This window comes from Cupressus sempervirens, chromosome 11 (assembly GCF_028749045.1).
Source record: "Cupressus sempervirens isolate cs-2001-9-10 chromosome 11, ASM2874904v1, whole genome shotgun sequence".
Classification (NCBI taxonomy): Eukaryota; Viridiplantae; Streptophyta; class Pinopsida; order Cupressales; family Cupressaceae; genus Cupressus; species Cupressus sempervirens.
In genome coordinates, this window is record NC_143128.1 from 123,431,976 (window position 1) to 123,451,971 (window position 19,996).

The window sequence follows — 19,996 nt, forward strand, 5'->3', positions numbered from 1 at the left end:
CAGATTATGCCATATTTTAACCTTGGTATAAACCTTCATATTCATTTCAATTTCCATTTTCTATTCTATTTTCTCCTTCTATGTTGCAAATGATCTAATATTTATGAGTAATATTTAATATAGTTATTAGATAGAATATCTGAAAAAATAGATGAAATTGTATTTATCTAACAAGTTGATAATATGTTATGATTCTTCCTATCACCTTCTATGTAAGAATATTATTAGCATTCCTTATTTCCTCAACAATTTAAAGCATTATTCCAAGAATATTGATCAAGGAGTATGTTGAGAAAGAACTTGACCAGAATAATTAGCAACTAAAAATAAGGATATATAGTTTTGCATTTTCTTTCATGAATAGATATAGATGAATCTCAAAAATTTGAGACATGGGTATTGTCCAGAACATGCCCAATTACAATCCCTCATGGCAGAATCTTCAAAAAGTGAATGATGGAAAACTTAGAGGCTATTTTCAAAATGTGGTTTTTCTAGTTTACTATTACGGGTTCAAATTTAAAATTTCAAAGTTTGTTCTATCTTTTGTTGGTGTTATGACCATATTACTAGCTCAACATAGAACTCCTCCAACTTAGCTAAATTCTTATGTGGGTAGAAAAGAATCCAACCAAGCATAAAAGGTTATTGCTGCCAAGCAGAAGAGATAGTATAGTCTCATGTGGAAATCAAAATCACTCATCCATAACAAACTGTTTCAAATCCATATTTTTGCAAATAATTTTAGCTGAAGACAACATTGTTGCTGCCAAGCATTGCCTATTCTTGGCATGGGATATATTTTTGTTCTAAGCCACATACTCTACCTATACCTACAGCAAATCACATGGTAGCATATGGAAGTAAGCTTGGACCGTAAAATACATTTTGTTTGAGCAATGACAACAAATTGGCTATTCTTTGCAAGCCATAGATTTTTGTTATAACTCTGTTATGTAATAGCCACTCTTTTTATAGAGTGCCTAACAAAATAGTTATTAGATTTTTAGAGATAGATTTATATAAACAATAGGAGATAGAAGTAGGGAGACACATATAGTTTTGAAAAGCACACAACATTGTACAAAAATATTGTTATTTTAAATCATAAGTTCTATATTCATGCGCATGGTTAAGAAGATGTAAAAGCAATTTGTCTCTTCATCACCAGGAAGCTGAGGAGGAGGGCCCATTCTAAAGTCACTTGGTGATTCTTTCTTTTATGCAGTGTGTTTAAACTTTTTTTTATTTGTATTTTGATCAGTTTAGAATTACATGGTATGTGTTTCAATCATGTTATATTAGTTTATACGTTCAATACCTATGTTTTATTGCATAATAATATTTCATATGAATTTGATCTATTGTGAGTTACAGTTATCTTTTATTGCAGATTAATTTTGTTGTTTTTGTTTCTGATGTTCCTGTTGCTGGGATTTCTTTAGTTTTTCATAGATTTAATTCTATGTGTTGTAGTTGCATTCATAATCCCTTATTTCACAACTATCATCCCTTGATGGCATATTTCTCGGACACCTTTCGCAAGCTTACGCTCTCGGATTGACACTTATAGACCAGCCAAACTTCATCATAAAATTATTAATTATTTATTATTATTTGCCCCATCATTGGCCTATCAGTTCCCCTGAAGGAATAGTATACAATGGTGTGACATAAAGTTTGGCAAAGCTATACCCAATCATGATGCTCTTGTAATTGTTGGGGTAAAAAATTGGCCTTGTCTTATGAAACATATGGATCACATGCCTCAACCAAGCCTTCAGAAAGGTAGTACAAACCACTCTATTAAAGAGTGTGGTGAGATAGGAGCCAATCACTGAGCTATGGAGCTTGAGTAGTTTTACCTAGAAACCATACTCATCAACAACTCTACTGCATTTCACCATTCTGATGATCTCATAGATGATGGAAGTAGTAAAGATATCACAATGAGGGTGTGAGATGAGGTGAAGAGGAAGTTGATCTAGGATATCATAAAGGGTGGTGGTGTGGGAGATGATGAAGCATAGGTCAATGGCGCAAGGCAGGATGGATACCATTGGAACAAGGTGCGCCAAAAGAGCTTCAGGTCCTGGCTAAGAATATCATGTAAGGAATTGCACTATGAAACAATGTAAGCAAATTTGTTCACACCTAGAAACCAATGGTAGGAATGTCAAAATTTGATAATAGCTGAAGGGAAGGTCTCAAAGGTTAAAGTCAAGGGACGGTGAAAGGATTTACGGTTGGCATCAAACCAATATTTCATAGGGCACTTGTTCTAGTGTTTTCATCTAAGGATAGGGTGGTGGGGGATGGGAAGGAAAGTCAACTCCCATATGGCTATAGTTAAGAGATCAAACATGGAGGAATCATGGTTACACTCAAAGAAATAATAGATGAGAGGAGTCGATGCAGGTGGAAAATGAAGAGGTCCCCATCACCCTAGGCAAAGTGAAAGTGGAAATGGCTAGGGATATTATCCAAAGAAGCCAAGGGGGTGGGGATGTGGGTGAAGGTGTGGAGTGGCACAAAAGAGAATAGTAGGCAAGCAAGAGATGGGTGATGGTGACGCTATAGATGCAAGAGATGAAAGAAGCATCAATGATAATGTAGTCAACCACACTACACCCCCATAGTGTGGCTAATAGGTAAAAGGCCCAGATCTAGGAAAATAAAGAAGGTCGTTCAAAATAACTAGATTAGAAGACTCACACAGCTAAAGGAGGTGATGACCATAGATAGATAAAGGTCCATGGTGATCCTCAAAAATATGTTGGAGTCCCGAACTAACATGATCAAGTTCTATAATATAGGTCCAGTCCATGCCTCAGTCATGTATAAGGGTTTTCCATTCCCTAGTCTGTGCATTGAAGTCACCTATGATAATATTGTTACCCAAGGCACTGAATCTAGAAATGCACTCAATTAGATCAATAAGTGGATCACTGTCCTCAGTACTGTGAATGGCATAGGGTAAAGAGGCTGGTGGAATGTAACAAATCATGATGATGGTGTCTGTCATGGCATACTTGAATCCACATAAATCTAGTATGTTTGTCAAAAATAGACCATAGAAGTAGCATTGAAGAGGTTGTCTCTAATCAGGTAGGCAACACCTCCAGACCCCCACACACCACTCGAGGAGTGAACCTCATCCCTAAAGACTGACAACCATTGATAACCATCGAGACCCAAACTTTCATGGGTCTCAGTGATAGCTAAGATATCTATTGACCCTACAACATCCTAGAAAAGACCTTGAAATGTCATTTTTTTAATAGAATTAGAATTAGTTTGATCTTTAAGATACCATAATTAACCAACATACTAAGTGATGAACCCAGACATAAGAAACTTACCTTCATAATTAAAAATAAATAAATAGAAAGTATAATAAAGAAAAAAATTATCTTCATAATTAAAAAAGAAATAAATGAAAATTTTAACAAAACAAGTTTAGCAATTCAGAACATTTAACTACAAAGAGTGGTTGTGCTTTTTAAAGTTATTTAAAATAACTATTTAGATCTCTAAAGTATGATTTAGATAGAATTCAAATATAAATAGAAATGATATATGATAGTTGAAAATACATATAATTTATTTTAATAATTACTACAAAAAATGTTAAAAATAGAAAAAAAGATAAACAATTTTGTGAGATAGATAAAATAATAGACTTGAATTGGGGGAAATTTATAGATATGTGTTTGATTGAAATAAAGTGGAGTTCAATTCTAAGCACCATGAATTTTAGGAAAATACATAAAAATAAAAATTAGGAAAACACTACGCACAAATTTTAACTTCTACATATGCCATTGTAGAAAAAAGTAAGAAGAGACATTACATAAATGTATACGTGAGGTGATTAAGGTTGTCATTAAAATTTAAAATGTTTGAAATGTAATAAACCCAACCATAATCTTAATTATAATCTCTAGGCCTTTATCATTATCATAAACCATGATCCTAATAATAATACAACCTTACCTAATACTAATCATAATCATAATCATAATTTGAATTGAAAACCCTAAACCTTAACCCCAGCCTCAAACACCCTAATAATTATTGTACTGAAAATATTCAATAAATTAGGGTTATGATTATGTTTTTATTATGCTTAAAATTAGGGTTGGGATTTTATATAGTTATTAGGATTAAGATAGTACATTAAAGTTTAGGGTTAAACTTACAAGTCAATTGAAGTTAGGTTCATGGTTAAGATTGTTTTTATTAATGCATGTTTCAGCCTTCACTTGAGCTCTGAATCTTTTTAACCCTAAATCCTATATACTAAACCCTAATCCTAGTCCTACCATAAAATATATTCCTAGATAGGGAATCTAATTAAAAATGTAAAACTCTAATTTCATATTTTTCAATCCTTTCATAATCCAAACTATATAATTTATCATCATCCTAAGTGCAAAGTAGACCTTTTGGCCAAATATCTCATATATCATAATCAAAACTACAACCTTTGCACTATTTCTAATTAAAATCTAACCCTAATGCAAACAAAAACTCTATTTTGACTCCTAAATCTAATTGTAATCATAATCTAAACTCTATTCCTTATTTCAAAATTATATAATCTAAGCATAATACCTAACTATAATTTTTAACCTATACCTTAAAGTTATCTTAATAATAGATTTACTCCTGCCCCTTTCTCAAAACCTAACCATAGAATTAACTATAATTACCATTCTAAAACTAACCTTAATCATAAATCATAAATGTAATCATAATCTTAAGCATGCCTTTACTCCCTAAATGATATTAATCATACCTTTAAAATGTATCCCTAACCTTAATACTAACCATAACCCTAATCCTTACCCTACCCCTAACCATAACCCTATTCCTTACTCTACATGTAAACTTGATTGTCATACTAATGTTTTCTCTAAACGCCAACCCTTACCATGATACAAACCTTAATCCTAATCCTTATTCTATGGTTTATCCTAAACATCATACTTCTCCTATTTGTAAACCTTGCACCCTAACCCTAACAATTTATCCTTACCTTAATCCCAACCCACACCCTATTCTTGGTCATAACCCAAAATATCTTATTAATGCTAGCTCAAACGTTAATCATTACCCTAACTTGAACAATATCTCTCGACCCTAACACTAACCTCTTAACCCTAGTCCTATTTATGCCCCTAAAGCTAATCATGATATTAATGTCAACTTAAAACTCTATAAGCTAATGTAAACCAATTCTCTAATTTCAATCTTAAATTTAATTTTAATTACTTGCAAAAAAAAAACATATACTTTTATCATATATAGGAAAACAAAAAAATCATTATTTTAATAGAACTCTATTTTTCTAAACATATTTGGAAATGAACATCATAAAATATCTTTAAAATATTAAATATTTAATAATATAATTTATTATTTAGATTAATTATATATTTAACTATAAAAACACGATTGCTACTAACTTGTGTATTTGTGTGTGTGTTTGTGTGTGTGTGTGTGTGTGTGTGTGTACAATCGACATATATCCTTGTCTAAGACACCTTGAAATATATCTCTTGACTTATTTTATATATAATATATATATAATTATATATTACTAGTAATATATACCTATTTCCATCATCAAAAAAGATCAATATAGAAATCAATTGCAAGACTTGAACTAGTAATATATGTCTATTTTCATTCACAAAAAAACACAAAATGTAGGCGTTAAAAGTAAAGTTGATAGTCCATGCATGACACCTTCCATTTTTCAAATGGCAAAGAAAAGTGATCCATATGCCATAATTATAATATAACTATCTTTCACTATTTGAAATGCATATGTTTTAGATTCTCCCCGCAAAGACAGGAGCTCGTTATGTAGAGCTGGGAATGCGTGTAGACCGTCCCCTTATGATATCTTTGTCATAGAATTTCGTCGATAGTCCTATGTTGCCGACATTACTTTTACTTCAATGGGCCCACTCACATCTTATCTGTGTGATGTGTGTGTGTGTGTGTGTTAGAGAGAGAGAGAGAGAGAGAGAGAGAGAGAGAGAGAGAGAGAGAGAGAGAGAGAGAGAGAGAGAGAGAGAGAGAGAGATTTTATGGGTTAGTGAGAGAGTGAGGGTAGGGGTTACTTAGAGAGTGTAATGTCCCCACTTTAGCAGTTAAATTAATTTCTTATAAAGTCATTAAATAAATTTTAAATTAAAAGATGACTTTATATTTAATTAATTTAATTAATTATTGTATTACAAGGGAGAAGCTTCTAGAGTGTGTATTAATTATTGGAAAGGGGGAAGCCTCTTGTAATTTAATTTTGTAGAAGCACAATTAATTATTGTATTGCAAGGGAGGAGTTTCTAGAGAATGCATTAATTATTGGAAGGGGGAAGCCTCTATAAATGAGATTAATTAATGTTTTAGTTCCTTCTAGAAGGGTGAAGGAAAAGGATAAATAGGTGTAAGAGTCTCATTGTTTAGCATCGAATGATTGTGAATTGCATTTGATAAGAGCTTGGATGTGTGAGTCACATATCTTTCTTGGCATTAGAGGACGTTCATCCTCTCTTGTAACATTCTAGACATCATTCCCTTGGGGTTTGGCCTTTGGAATACATTTTTATTTATGGATTTTGTCATTTTGAAAACTATTATTATTTTAGCAATTAGTTTAGTTCTTGGTCATTTCCAAGGTGCCCATTACAGAGTGAGAGAGACATCACTTAAGGGTAATAAGTTAGAGAGAGAGAGAGAGAGAGAGAGAGAGAGAGAGAGAGAGAGAGAGAGAGAGAGATAGGTTAGGAGTTAGTGAGAGAATAATAGAGGTTAGGAATTTTTAAGAGAGATATCTTATCATTTATTTAGTGTGTTAGTGAGTATTTGTGTGTTTGAGAGAGAGAGAATTAAAAACATTTTACCATTTGTGTTTACCTATTGATTCTATATTTGGGAAACAATGACTACCTAATTTAGAACATAGTTAATTCAATTGATGGAAAATTAAAAAATTTATGTCATAGGATTAGTTTGTCTATATCATTTTATAGATCTCTTCAATAGCTTTCTAATGCATTTTGAATGGAGTAAATTAGACTTTGTATTTGAAAGTTATGGTCTTTGGAGTAGAACCCATTTTTACTTCTTCAAAACCCAATCAAGATTTGAAGAAGTAAATTTTTACTTTTTCAAAATCTGATCAGTTTTTAAAACCTAACCATGTTTTGAATGTACTTTTTGATTTGCATAAACCTATCAGGTTATTTGAATCCTAGAAACTCGATCAGCTTATGACATGGTAAAAGCATAGGGAAATGACCCACAAGCTTGGCAGAGTATTTTCCCTCCATTTTTTTTCCTTTAGACATTTTTTCATCTTCTGAGATGAGTTCTCATCTTTCCCTTCATCTATTTACTAATGGTAAAGTGGGTATTTCAAAAATTGCCACCATAATATTACATGTCCTCTTAGCTTTCTAACAATATAATTTTTTCTATTTTTGGACAACATTATCATTGTAAACTTTAATTATTTTTAGCAATGTCTTGATAGTCCTCACAAACATATGGGTACCTTTTTTTTAATAATTTTTGATATAATTATCAAATTCAAAATAAATTATAGATTAATTTTCTGCACTTGATTTCATACACTTTTTTAAAAAAATGCTTTCATTTTCAATTATTTCGATGCAAGTTATGCTCAACACATGAACGTGTACCAAAATTTTAGGATGTAGTCAGTTCAATAATTCATAATTTAAAAAAAAAATACAATCTCTAAATATCACTCTTAACTATCATCCTACCAAAGCGATTTGCAAAATACAGAATATAATTATGTCTTTTGTGTTGCACACGAAAACAATGATGTTGTGTTTTCTAAAAAAATGTGGAGCTATTTTTGATGTGCACAAGGTTTGACCCATGTAATCTTATCCATTTTGTGAAAATTCAAGTAGTTTAGAAAATAGTTTTTTATAGTAAGTTACAATTTATATGTTTTACATATTTTGTCATTTTTAATGGATGACCCTCAAAAGTCTAGTCCAAGTTCAAGTTTACCTGATTTCAAAAAAAAGGTGTCCAATTATACCCCCCTTTTTGTACATCATGTTGGTGCACTTTGTTGATTTAATTTTGGTTTTGACAAGGTAGTGATAAAAAAAACTTATTGTATTACTTAACAAAACTTACTATGTGCTGAGTAAGTAGTGTATGCCAAACAATATACATAGTTAGTGCTGAGTAGATGGTATGTGTCGAGTCACTCAAGCATCGAGCAAGTCATATATGTCGAGTGGTTCAAATATCGAGTAAAATAGTGGATGTCAAGTTATTCAGGAGCTGAGTTAAAACATTAAGAATATAGTGAATATCGAGCATCAGAGCTTTCAAGTGCCAAGTAAAATAATTTTGGCATAGTTGTTTGTAATGGCACCATTTTTGGGCCGACTTGCGAATTGTTTTACAATTCTATAAGATAAATACAAAGGTATATTGAGAATTCCTATGCAATACATGCAACCAATCAGAAAAATAGATGTATTAAGTGGAAAAATGGATGAATCAAAATCATTGATTCCTACCTAACCCTAGGTCACCGAAGTCTTCTTGAGGAGGGAAAACCCTAAAGAGTTTGCATGTGTGTATGAGAGGAGAAGAATGAATGCTAAGTGCAGAGAGAGAGAGAGAATTTTTGGTGACTATGGAGCTTATGGCAGGGATATGAATTACAAAATCAGTTAGAGAGAATAGAGACATATCTAATTAGGAGGATCAAGGATATACTTGCAAAGAGAAGATCTAATAACTAGCAGCAAAGTGCCAACCAAAAGATCATGGTGTTGAATTATTTTAACATGTGATACATAGAAAATCTCTTAACTAAGTAGTCTTAATAGGCTTTTGCAAATCCTTAAACATGGTGCTTACTTCATTGTGAGTTAAAGTCATTTAACAAGGCACACTTTTAATAGGGTGTTGAAATCCTTTAATGAGGTAAGATTTGATAGTCTTTGTAAGCCTTTAACAAGGAAAACCTTTCATAGAGTAGATCATATTTTATGATCAAACAATTGTAACCTTAATTGGATACACTTTACAACTGCAGTATTGAAGATTTTGGGTGTCATCCTCACTCTAGTTTTACCTTCTCATTGGAGGGTTTCTAGTTAACAAACTTATTGTGTTATGTGTTATTTGTTTCATGCCATCGATGAACATGTATAGTTAGTTATTTTAGTTTACATGCTAAATTATGAGATGGATGTGTGGGGAATGTTTTATGGTCAAAGTTTTGAAGTACTAATTCAACCTACCCCCACCCCACCCTCTCAAATTTTACTTTTCCATTGTTATTTCCAACAATTGGTGTCAGAGCCTTGTTCTCTAGAAAGGAAAGCTTTACAACTTTGAGGAAAGATCTTGAAGATGGAAGTCTACAATATGGGAAAGACTATTTGGAACTAGAAGATTGAAATCTATCTTGCCCTATACCTATTGGATACAATTGTTAATAGAGTGTTGTCTTTGATGTTACACAAATGTCCTATCAGTCATTAGACAGAGTGTATTGAGCTCAAAAGATCAGCAAAAGAAAGTTTGTATCTACCAAGCTCACTGGGTCATCAAAGAAAATGTGGTAGAAAGTTAGTATCTACCGAGGTCACTCGGTAATCAAAGGAAATGTGGTAGAAAGTTAGTGTTTACTGAGCTCACTCAGTCATCAAAGGAAATGTGACAGAAAATTAGCTTCTACCGAGCTCACAAGGTCAGTAAAGGAAGGTCAGTGCTAACCGAGTTCACTCGGTCTCCAAAGGACTTTTGCAGGATTTGCAATTTTTACTGAGCTTCACTTGGTTAACACTAGAAAACCATTTTGGAGCAGTGGTTACTGAGTTGAGTTGGCCAGCAAAGGATTTTTGTTTTGATATTAAGCTCAATTGTTTCACGGAATAAATGTAGCCAACTGATGTTTTCAGTTGTTGTAACTTATACTTGAGTCAGCTTGATCCATCTGAAAGGTATATATATAAATGTTCAAGTTGTTGAATAATGTATGAGTGTGGAAATGTGACTATATGGTTAAAGAAGGAATAAGAGAATAATGAGAAAATTTTGATGAAGGATTGGATATCCTGGAGGAGTTGCAAAGTTGTATTCGATCAGTAAGGATCTAGTAAAGTAGAACATAGATATGTACTCAGCAAAAGATAAGTTGCGTATCATTTAGGTCATTTCATTTTTTCTTTCTAAGCATTGTAATAGTGAATTCAGAATCTCTTTACAGAGTTGGTTTAACAACCATTTTGTAAATTCTCTAACAAGGTGACAATTCAGTTTAATTGTTCTAAAGACCTCTAACCAAGTCACTCCTAACAGGGTGATTAAATCCTCTAACAAGGTCACACCTAATAGTGTGTATTGTAACGTTTAATAGGGTTGGCTCCCAATAGGGCTTACTTCAAAAGAGTGAAAATTGGTGACTAGTTACTTGGTGGTTTTTCCCATATTGAGTTTCCACATTAAATTTGGTGTCTCTTGTGTTCATTTAGTTAACCTTTGCATGCATATTAATAACTTTGAATGCTAGATGATCAGTAACTAGTTAACTTACCTAGTTATAGTATTTCTACACTATTTACCAAGTATCTGCAGTAAGTAAGCATTATAGACATCTAAGGAATTTTTGGAATTGGTTTTGTGGTAACTAATTCACCCCTCCCCTCTTAGTTACTTCATTTGTATTTCCAACAATTGGTATCAGAGCTTTTGGTGCTTTCAAGAAAAGATTTCAAGGATCTATGCTAAAGATCAAGATGTCTTACAAAAGGGAAATTCCAAGACTTAACAAGAACAACTTCTCATCATGGCAAGGACTGATGAGACTTCATCTAGCATCCATTGGTGATACATGACTAAAGTACCTTGATGAAAAATATGCAAAACCTTTTGGTACATTATCTGTTAATGATATTGCTGAAAAGAGGGCTCACAACATTATGATGATAGATATAGCATCTGCTCTGAGTTATGAAGAATTTGATGAAATCAAAGATTGCAAAACTGCCTTTGAAATGCGGAACAAGCTAAAACAAATCTATGGAGGAGATGATAATGTGAGAAGAGCCAAAGCAGAAAGTTTGAGAGGACAATTTGACCAAATGAAAATGAGAGAGGATGAAAATATTGCCAAATATGTTGAAAGAGTTAAAGCATGTGTCAGTGCAATCAAAGCATCCGGAGGAGATATCAGAGAAGAGACAATTATAAGTAAAGTTCTCATAACATTACTACCAATCTATGCAATTAGAGTCTCTGCAATTCAAGAAAGAAGATGTGAAGAAAGTCATAAGATAAATCTAGAAGCCATAGTTGGAAGATTGACTACATTTGAACTAGACAACTATGACAACTATGTTCTAGCTTCCAAAAACATTGAATCAACATTTGAAGCCAAGATTTCACTTAAGAAGAAAAGAAAAAAGAAAAAGGAATCTCAGTCAAAAAGTGAAGATGAATTAGACCAAATTTCAAATAGTGATCTTGAGGTGATTGAAGCTCTAGTAGAAAGAAAATATTCTAGTGGCAGAGGAAAATATAAAGGTAAAGTTCCTCTAACCTATTTTTCATGTGAAGAAGTTGGTCATATTGTTGGTAGGTGCCCAAACAAGTAGAACAAAGATGAGAAGAAAGAATACAAGTACAATGGAAAGAAAGACTTCAAATCTTTCAAGGATAAAGGTAAGAAAACATGTTTTATGGCCAAAAATTCTAACGATTCTAATGATGAAGAAGAAGATGAAATTGTCTACATTGTTGTGAAAGATGAGTCTGATAATGATGAGGAAATGGCACTCATTTCTCACTTGAGAAAAAATGATACATGGATCATAGATAGTGGTTGTTCTCATCACATGAATGGTGATAAAACTAAGTTTGAATATTTTGAAGACTATGATGGTGGCAGTGTAAGAGTTGGTAAAAATGAACCTTGTTGTATAAAAGGAAGAGGAAAAATCTCTCTAACCAAAGAACTTATATGTGATAATGCCTATTGGGTAAAAGGACTAAAGAAAAATTTATTGAGTTTGGCATAGCTACTCAATTATGAATTCAAAGTAGAATTCATGCATGGAAAAGAAAGATTGCTGGATGACAAAAGAAAACTATTTTGTCTTGAACTTGGTGAATGTTCATGTTTTATTGCTCAAGTCAAAGAAAGTTGGTTATGGCATAAAAGGTTATGTCATGTCAATTTTGATAATGTGGTGAAGATAAAAAAATTCAAGAAAGTAAGAGGCATTCCTAACATAAAAAAACTTGAGGTCAGTCTATGCAAAAATTGTCAGATTGGTAAAATGGGAGAGACTAGCTTTAAAAGTAAAAACTATCAGTCTGAATATTTATTAGAAATTGTGCATACTGATTTATGTGGACCCACTGGAATTGAAAGCTATATTGGATAAAAGTTCTTCATTCTTTTTGTTGATGATTACTCAAGAATGATGACTGTCATGTATCTAAGGAACTAATCAAAAGCATTTGAGAAATTCAAATGGTATTTGGCCAAAGTAGAAAAGGAAATAAGGAAAAGATTGAAATTCTTAAGGTCGGATAGAGGTGGAGAATTCATTTCACATGAGTTCAATAAATTTTGTATTGAAAAAGGAATCAAAAGACAAGTGTCAGCCCTTGGAACTCCTGAGAAAAATGGAATAGCTGAAAGAAGGAATAGATCTATCATGGATTGTGCAAGAACCTTCATGATTGAAAAAGGCATTACTATCAAATACTGGAAGGAAGCCATCAACACTACAGTTCATACCTTGAACCGAATACAACTAAAAAGGGACTCATTCAAAACTCCCTATGAGCTATGGTATGGCTATAAATCTAATGTAAGTTATCTAAAAGTATTTGGAAGTAAATGTTACATTTTGAAAGAATCTAGAAAAGGAAAATTTGATGTAAAAAGTGATGAAGGAATATTTTTTGGATACTCTTGCAAATGTAAAGCATATAGATGTTTGAACTTGTCTACTAACAAAGTCATTGAAAGTGCACATGTGAATGTTGATGAATTTGCAAAAAGGACTGAAGAAGAAAGAAAAAGGGAACAAAAGATTATAGAAGGTTTGTTTTCATTGAACCTTATATAGTACCAATCAATCAAGAATCTTCTACTCCTGAGTCATCAGTAACTAAGTTACAAGAAGTTCAAACCGAGCTACAGCAATATGAGTTACATTCAAATGCTACTGAGCAAGGGTCTACTGAGTCTGAAGGAATCGAGCCAATATCTACCAAGCCAGAATAGCCAGAACCTAAAGTTGAAATGCAAAAGGATAACAATGAAATCCATTCAAAAGGCAAAGAACCTGTATTAGCAAAATATGCTAGGAGACATCATTCAGCAGATCAGATCATTGGAGAAAAATCTAAAGGAACCATGACAAGAAATAAGTTGAAAGGTACTTGTTTACTTGCTGATTTTGAACTTAGAAATATCAAAGATGCATTAGGAAATGATAGTTGGATTGAGGATATGAATGAAGAGATAGAGAAGATAGAGAAAAATAAGACATTGACTTTTGTACCCAGGCCTAAAGATAAAAATGTGATTGGAACTAAGTGGATATTCAGAAACAAGTTGACTAAAGATGGTAAGGTATCAAGAAACAAAGATAGACTAGTATGCAAAGGATATGCTCAAGAAGAAGGAATAGACTATGGAGAAACTTTTGCTCCTATTGCAAGATTGGAAGAAGTTAGAACCTTACTTGCATATGCTGCTCACAAAGGATTCAAATTTTATTAGATGGATGTTAAGTAAACATTTCTCAATGGTATACTGGATGAAGAGGTTTACATTGAACAACCCAAAGGTTCTGTTAATCCAGGTAAAAGAAATATGGTCTGCAAATTACACAAGGCACTATATGGTCTCAAACAAGCTCCTAGAGCATGGTATGAAAGATTGCATAACTATGTTATTCAGATTGGTTTTAAAAGAACTAATGATAATAGTAGCTTGTATATAAAGGAAGGACCAGATGATAAGATTGTCTTGGCAGAAATATTTGTAGATGATATTGTTTTCATAGGGAATGATGATCTTTGCAAAGAATTTTTAGAGAAAATGAACAAGGAATTTGAAATGTCTATGTTTGGTGAGATAAAATTCTTTGTTGGTGTTCAAATTCAACATAATAGAAATGGTATCTACATCACTCAATCAAGACACATCAAGGAGCTATTGAAAAAGTTTGGTATGGAAGATTGTAAACCAATTGGGACTCCTGTGTGTACTGGATTAAAACTTACCAAGGAAGATGAATCAAAAGAAGTAGATCAAACCTTGTATAGATCTATGATTGGAAAGTTGCAGTATGTAGTTCATACTAGGCTAGATATTGCCCTTGCCTTTGGTATTGTAGCAAGATTTTCAACAAAACCAAGAGAAAATCACATGATGGAAATTAATAGAATAATAAGATATTTGAAAGGAACTGAAGATTATGGTTTATGGTATAAATTTTGAGGTAATCTAGATTTGAAAGAATTTACTAATGCTAATTGGGTAGGAAACCTTGATGACAAAAAAAATACAAGTAGAGGAGCATTCTTTCTAGGAAACAAGTTGGTTTCTTGGACAAGCAAATAGCAGAATTATACATCCCAATCTACAGCAGAGGCAGTGTATGTTGCTGCAGCAGTAAACTATTCTAATATTGTTTCGTTTAAACAATTGTTGCAAGGCATGAAGGTGGAAATCAAAGAACCAGTTGTTATGTTCTGCGATAATACAAGTGCAATCAACATATCTAAGAATCTAGTGATGCATTCCAAATCCAAACACATTGTAATAAAATATCATTTTTTTAGAGAATTGGTGCAAGATAAGGAGATCAGATTGGAATAAGTCCATACAAAGGACCAAATTTTTGACATATTCACAAAGCCATTACCTAAGGATGCATTCTTGTATCTAAGAGGTAAGTTAGGGGTCACTCCCCTATTTGAACTTCACTAAAATAAAATTTTAGTGATGCATCAATGCATACCAAGTTGAAGAACTATCAGTTGATGCAGCATAGTCAGGAAACATTGCATATGAATCAGAACTAAAGGTACATTAAAATTCATTTGAGTTGTGTTGTCTTTTTCATGTGTTGTCAAAGAGGGAGAGTTTTACTGTCATATGTTTCTAAAATTTGTTTGAGCGGAAGAGTTTTCTATTTAATTCCTTCAGAGAGGGAGATTACTGAAGGAGGGAGAGTTTGCTAAAAAAAATTGTTCTAATAGGAAAAGACTTGTTAGACTTGTTTTCAAATTTCATTCTGCTATGACATGTTGTGTTGCCATCAATGCTAAAGAGGGAGACCATTGGATACAATTTTTAAATAAAGTGTTGTCTTTGATGCTACACAAATGTCATATTAGTAATCAGACAGAGTCTACCAAGTTCACAAGGTCAGAAAAGGAAAGTTAATATCTACCAAGCTCACTTGGTCATCAAAGGAAATGTGGCAGAAAGTTAGTATCTACCGAGATCACTCAGTTATCAAAGGAAATCTAGTAGAAAGTTAGTGTTTACTGAGCTCACTCGGCCATTAAAGGAAATGTGATAGAAAGTTAGCTTCTACTGAGCTCAACAAGGTCAGCAAAGGAAGGTTAGTGCTAACCGAGTTCACTCAGTCTCCAAAGGACTTTTGTAGGATTTGCAGTGTTTACTAAGCTTCACTTGGTTAACACTAGAAAACCATTCTAGAGCAGTTGTTACCAAGCTAAGTCAGCCAGTGAAGGATTTTTGTTTTGATATTAAGCTCAATTGTTTCATGGAATAAATGTAGCCAACTGATGTTTTTCAGTTGTTGTAACTAATATTTGAGCCGACTTGATAAATCTAAAAGGTGTATATATAAATATTCAAGTTGTTCAATAATGTATGAGTGTGGAAATGTGAGTATATGGTTGAAGAAGGAATAAGTGAATAATGAGAAAATTTTGATGAAGGATTAGATATCTTGGAGGAGCTGCAAAGTTGTATTCGATCAGTAAGGAGCCAGTAAAGAAGAACATGGATCTGTACTCAGAAAAAGATAAGTTGCATATCATTCAGGTCATTTCATTGTTGCTTTCTAATCATTGTAATAGTGAATTCAGAATCTCTTTACAGAGTTGGTTTAACAACCATTTTGTAAATCCTCTAACAAGGTCACACCTAATAGTGTGTATTATAACCTTTAATAGGGTTAGCTCCTAACAGGGCTCACTTCAAAAGAGTGAAAATTGGTGACTAGTTACTTGGTGGTTTTTCTCATATTGGGTTTCCACGTTAAATTTGGTGTTTCTTGTATTCATTTAGTTAACCTTTGCATGCATATTAATAACTTTGAATGCTAGATGATCAATAACTAGTTAACTTATCGAGTTACAGTATTTTTGCACTATTTACCTAGTATCTGTAGTAAGTAAGCATTATAGACATCTAAGAGATTTTTGGAATTATTTTTGTGGTAACTAATTCAGCCCTCCCCTCTTAGTTACTTCATGTATATTTCCAACAACACCAACTTATGGAAGCAAGAGATGAACTGCAGCATTCAGTGAGGAGAAGGAAAGAGATGGCTATTGAGAAAAATGACACTCATTACCAAGAGGAGAAGGAAAGAGATGGCTATTGAGAAAAAAGGACACTCATTACCAAGAGGAAAACATTATTGAATTGTTTGAGAATGGAAACTCAAGTGAGTTTGATGCAAAAATTGTAAATCTGATGGAAAAGAATGGTTCCCTAACTGAAGAGGTCAAAAATATTAAGATAGAACAAGAAGTCCAATCAGTATTGCTATGTGAGGTGACCAAGAGGAAAAATAAATTTGAGAAAGACAAAGTCATGATTGAAGATGACAAAAGAACTCTGACCAACATACTAGAAGAGAAGACATCAGAGATAAATAAGATTTTTCACATGCAACTGGAAATAGTGAATCAAGTGAAGATTGCCAATAATGAATTGAATGGAAAGAAAATTGAGATCACAACCCTAAGGTTACAGAATGAACAACTGAGGAATGGACTAAGAAAAAAAATTAATGTGCTAAAAGTTTCAAAAAACCTAGTGAAGCCATCAAATACTTTAAAAGATTGATGAGATTGATGAGATTTAACAATAATACTACTAGATTGGGATACAATAGTACCAAGGAAGGAGAATCATCTAAAAGTGGTCAAAAAAGAAACAAAAAAAGGTAAGAACTAAAAACCCACTTTTCATAATTGTGGAAAGTTAGGTCATACAATAAATTTTTGTAGGAGCAACAATGCAAATCAGAAACAAAAGCAAAAATTCTAGGGTTACTACCATAAGTGAAAAAAGCAAGAACATCAAGAACATAAATGTAGGTTCAAGAGATTAAGCACATAGAGATTTGAAGAATATTTCCATTATTGTAAGAAGTATAGACATAAAGCATATGAATGTAGATCTGAGGCCAATTATACATCAAACAAGTAGACAATGGTACAACAAAATTGAAAATCCTACAATTAGGATTACAACACAAGGTATATTTGTCACTATTGTCAAGAGTATGGACAAGTTCCTGAGAATTGTATTAGAATACATTTTAGAGGAAACTACAATAGATAGTTGAGTGAAACTACATGCTTTAGATGTTTGAAGACTATTCATATTAGTAGAAACTATCCTACCAGATCACTAGTGTCAAGTAATTGAAATAATAAAGGAAAAGAAAAAGCCAGTGTTGAGAAGGTCAAAGTGTAGATGAACAAATCATGGAGGAAGGAGGAAGATTATAGCACATGAAGTTCAGATGAGGTCACTTCATCCAATGGATCAGATGATCACATCACCCCCAACTAAGCAATCAAAAGGTATGAGCGGGACTAATATTTCAAATTTATTTCAATAATCAGTTCCAAGAATTTGAGTTCTGAAAAGATAAAATATGCATGAATTAAGATGCAATGTATTGGTTAGTACTTGGAAGAAATTTATAGTTTTGTTAGGTTTCATAGTTGTTGTCAAGTGATGGAATTATCTTAGTAGTGGCCAAGCTCATTGTGGTTGTTGAGTGTAGCAAAAATTATGTATAAACTAAGTGAGTGGGAAATCCTATGATAGTTGAGCTTATAGTTTTATAAGCATTAAGCATTTATTGTTGAATATTAAGGGTTATAGAGTCAATTTTTTACTCATTTGTATTCATCAGAGATAGAAGAGTACATGAAGAGCATAAGGTGAATTGAGGAGAAAGATTTAAGTTTTTTGCAAAATGGATTCTATTGCTACTCATTATCATACATCATATTCAACATGTATTTCACTAGTGCTAAGTTTCATTGTTTGACTTTTTGTGAGCCCTAGATACATAAAATGGTGTCTAGCTTTTTTGTGAATGTTAGGAAGGAAGGAAAAGGATTTTTTAATGTGCAATTAATTAGTAATGAAGTTAGACAACCACCCTTCTAGGCTATTCTTGAGATAGCATAAAAGGGAGACCTGTATTGTGTGTTATCGATGATACCACCAAAAGTCTTAATAATACAAGATGCCAAATGTTGCTACACTAGAAAGATAGGAGATGTTGGAGACATGGAAATAAGTGATGCAAAGGAGGTAATTGAGAAAAATACAAGGGTAGTATGGAATAAGAGAAGGATTTCCATAGACACAATTTCAAATCCCCTAATTGAATTTTTAGTGAGAGTAATTGCTCACAAACTCTTTCAATCAAGTAGATTAAATAGTGTATCATGCATGGTGGTGGATTTGGGATACAAGATAGTGAAGAAAGATCACACTTATGACCTTATCTAGTTACTACTTCAACAATTATCAAAAAACTTGGAGGCCATAAGAAAGATAAAGAGTGCACAATATAAATTTGGTTCATTACTTGTTTGCGTATTCTTCTATGTGTAGAATACTTTTCCAACATTTGGTCAAATAGTGTGGAAGACCAACATGCTAGTGACATTACAAATTTCAAATCTAATTGAGCATCTTGGAGACAATTTTGAAATAGTAATGAAAAGATACTTTCAGGACTTCAAGAAGTCTATGAAACAGAGGCTAAGGATTCCTATATCACTAGTTGAACAATACTACAATGATGTTTTCTTTCTAGTTGACATAGATTACACATATGTGTAGGCAACCATACCTAGGGTTAGATGGATGAAGACAAGAGGAAGTTGGCAAGAGTATCACCTCATTTGGAATCCATGAGAAATCTAAATCGAGAATCACCATTGATTTGAAGACATCTACTATGATAAGAAAGAATAACAAGCTTGTGAAGAATCGTAAGGAGAGATATGGTGAACAGGGAGAGGAAGAAGAATAAGAAGATGAAAATTATGAAGAAGATCATCAAGCTGAAACCCCATTGATGCTCACTCAAGGCTAAGGAGAAGATCATGAAGAAAATGTCGAAGGTTTCAAGCAAGAAACAACCAGAGTTTCTTAAACAAGAGCATAAGCAGAAGCAAGTACTTCATGACATAAAAGAGGTATTTCTTAATGCATTGAGTCTACCAGAGTTGAGTGAAGAAAAACTAATCATTGAGAAACTATTTGATAAGATCAAGGATAAAGACCTAGATTACAATGCTAAACTTCTAGAATGGTTAGAAAAGGAGTTTCACTCTAAAGTTCTTGAAAATATTTCTAGTGCTATTGCACTAAGATAGGTTGACTTAGCCACAAAAATGGAGGATGTGAAAAATGTGTTAGAGAATATCTTTTCTCTATACACTAATCTTTGTGATGTGAATTTATTCACACAATAAGTACAGAGGGCTATTGACCAGCTGTAAAGAGATCTACAGTCCACAAGACAACATTGAAACTATCTCTTGGTCAAAGACAAACTCATTTTTCAGAGACTACTATCTACTCAAGGTAAGCTAGCCACACTATAGACACAAAATGCCAACATAAGGGCTCCCTTGATTAGTATCTAGT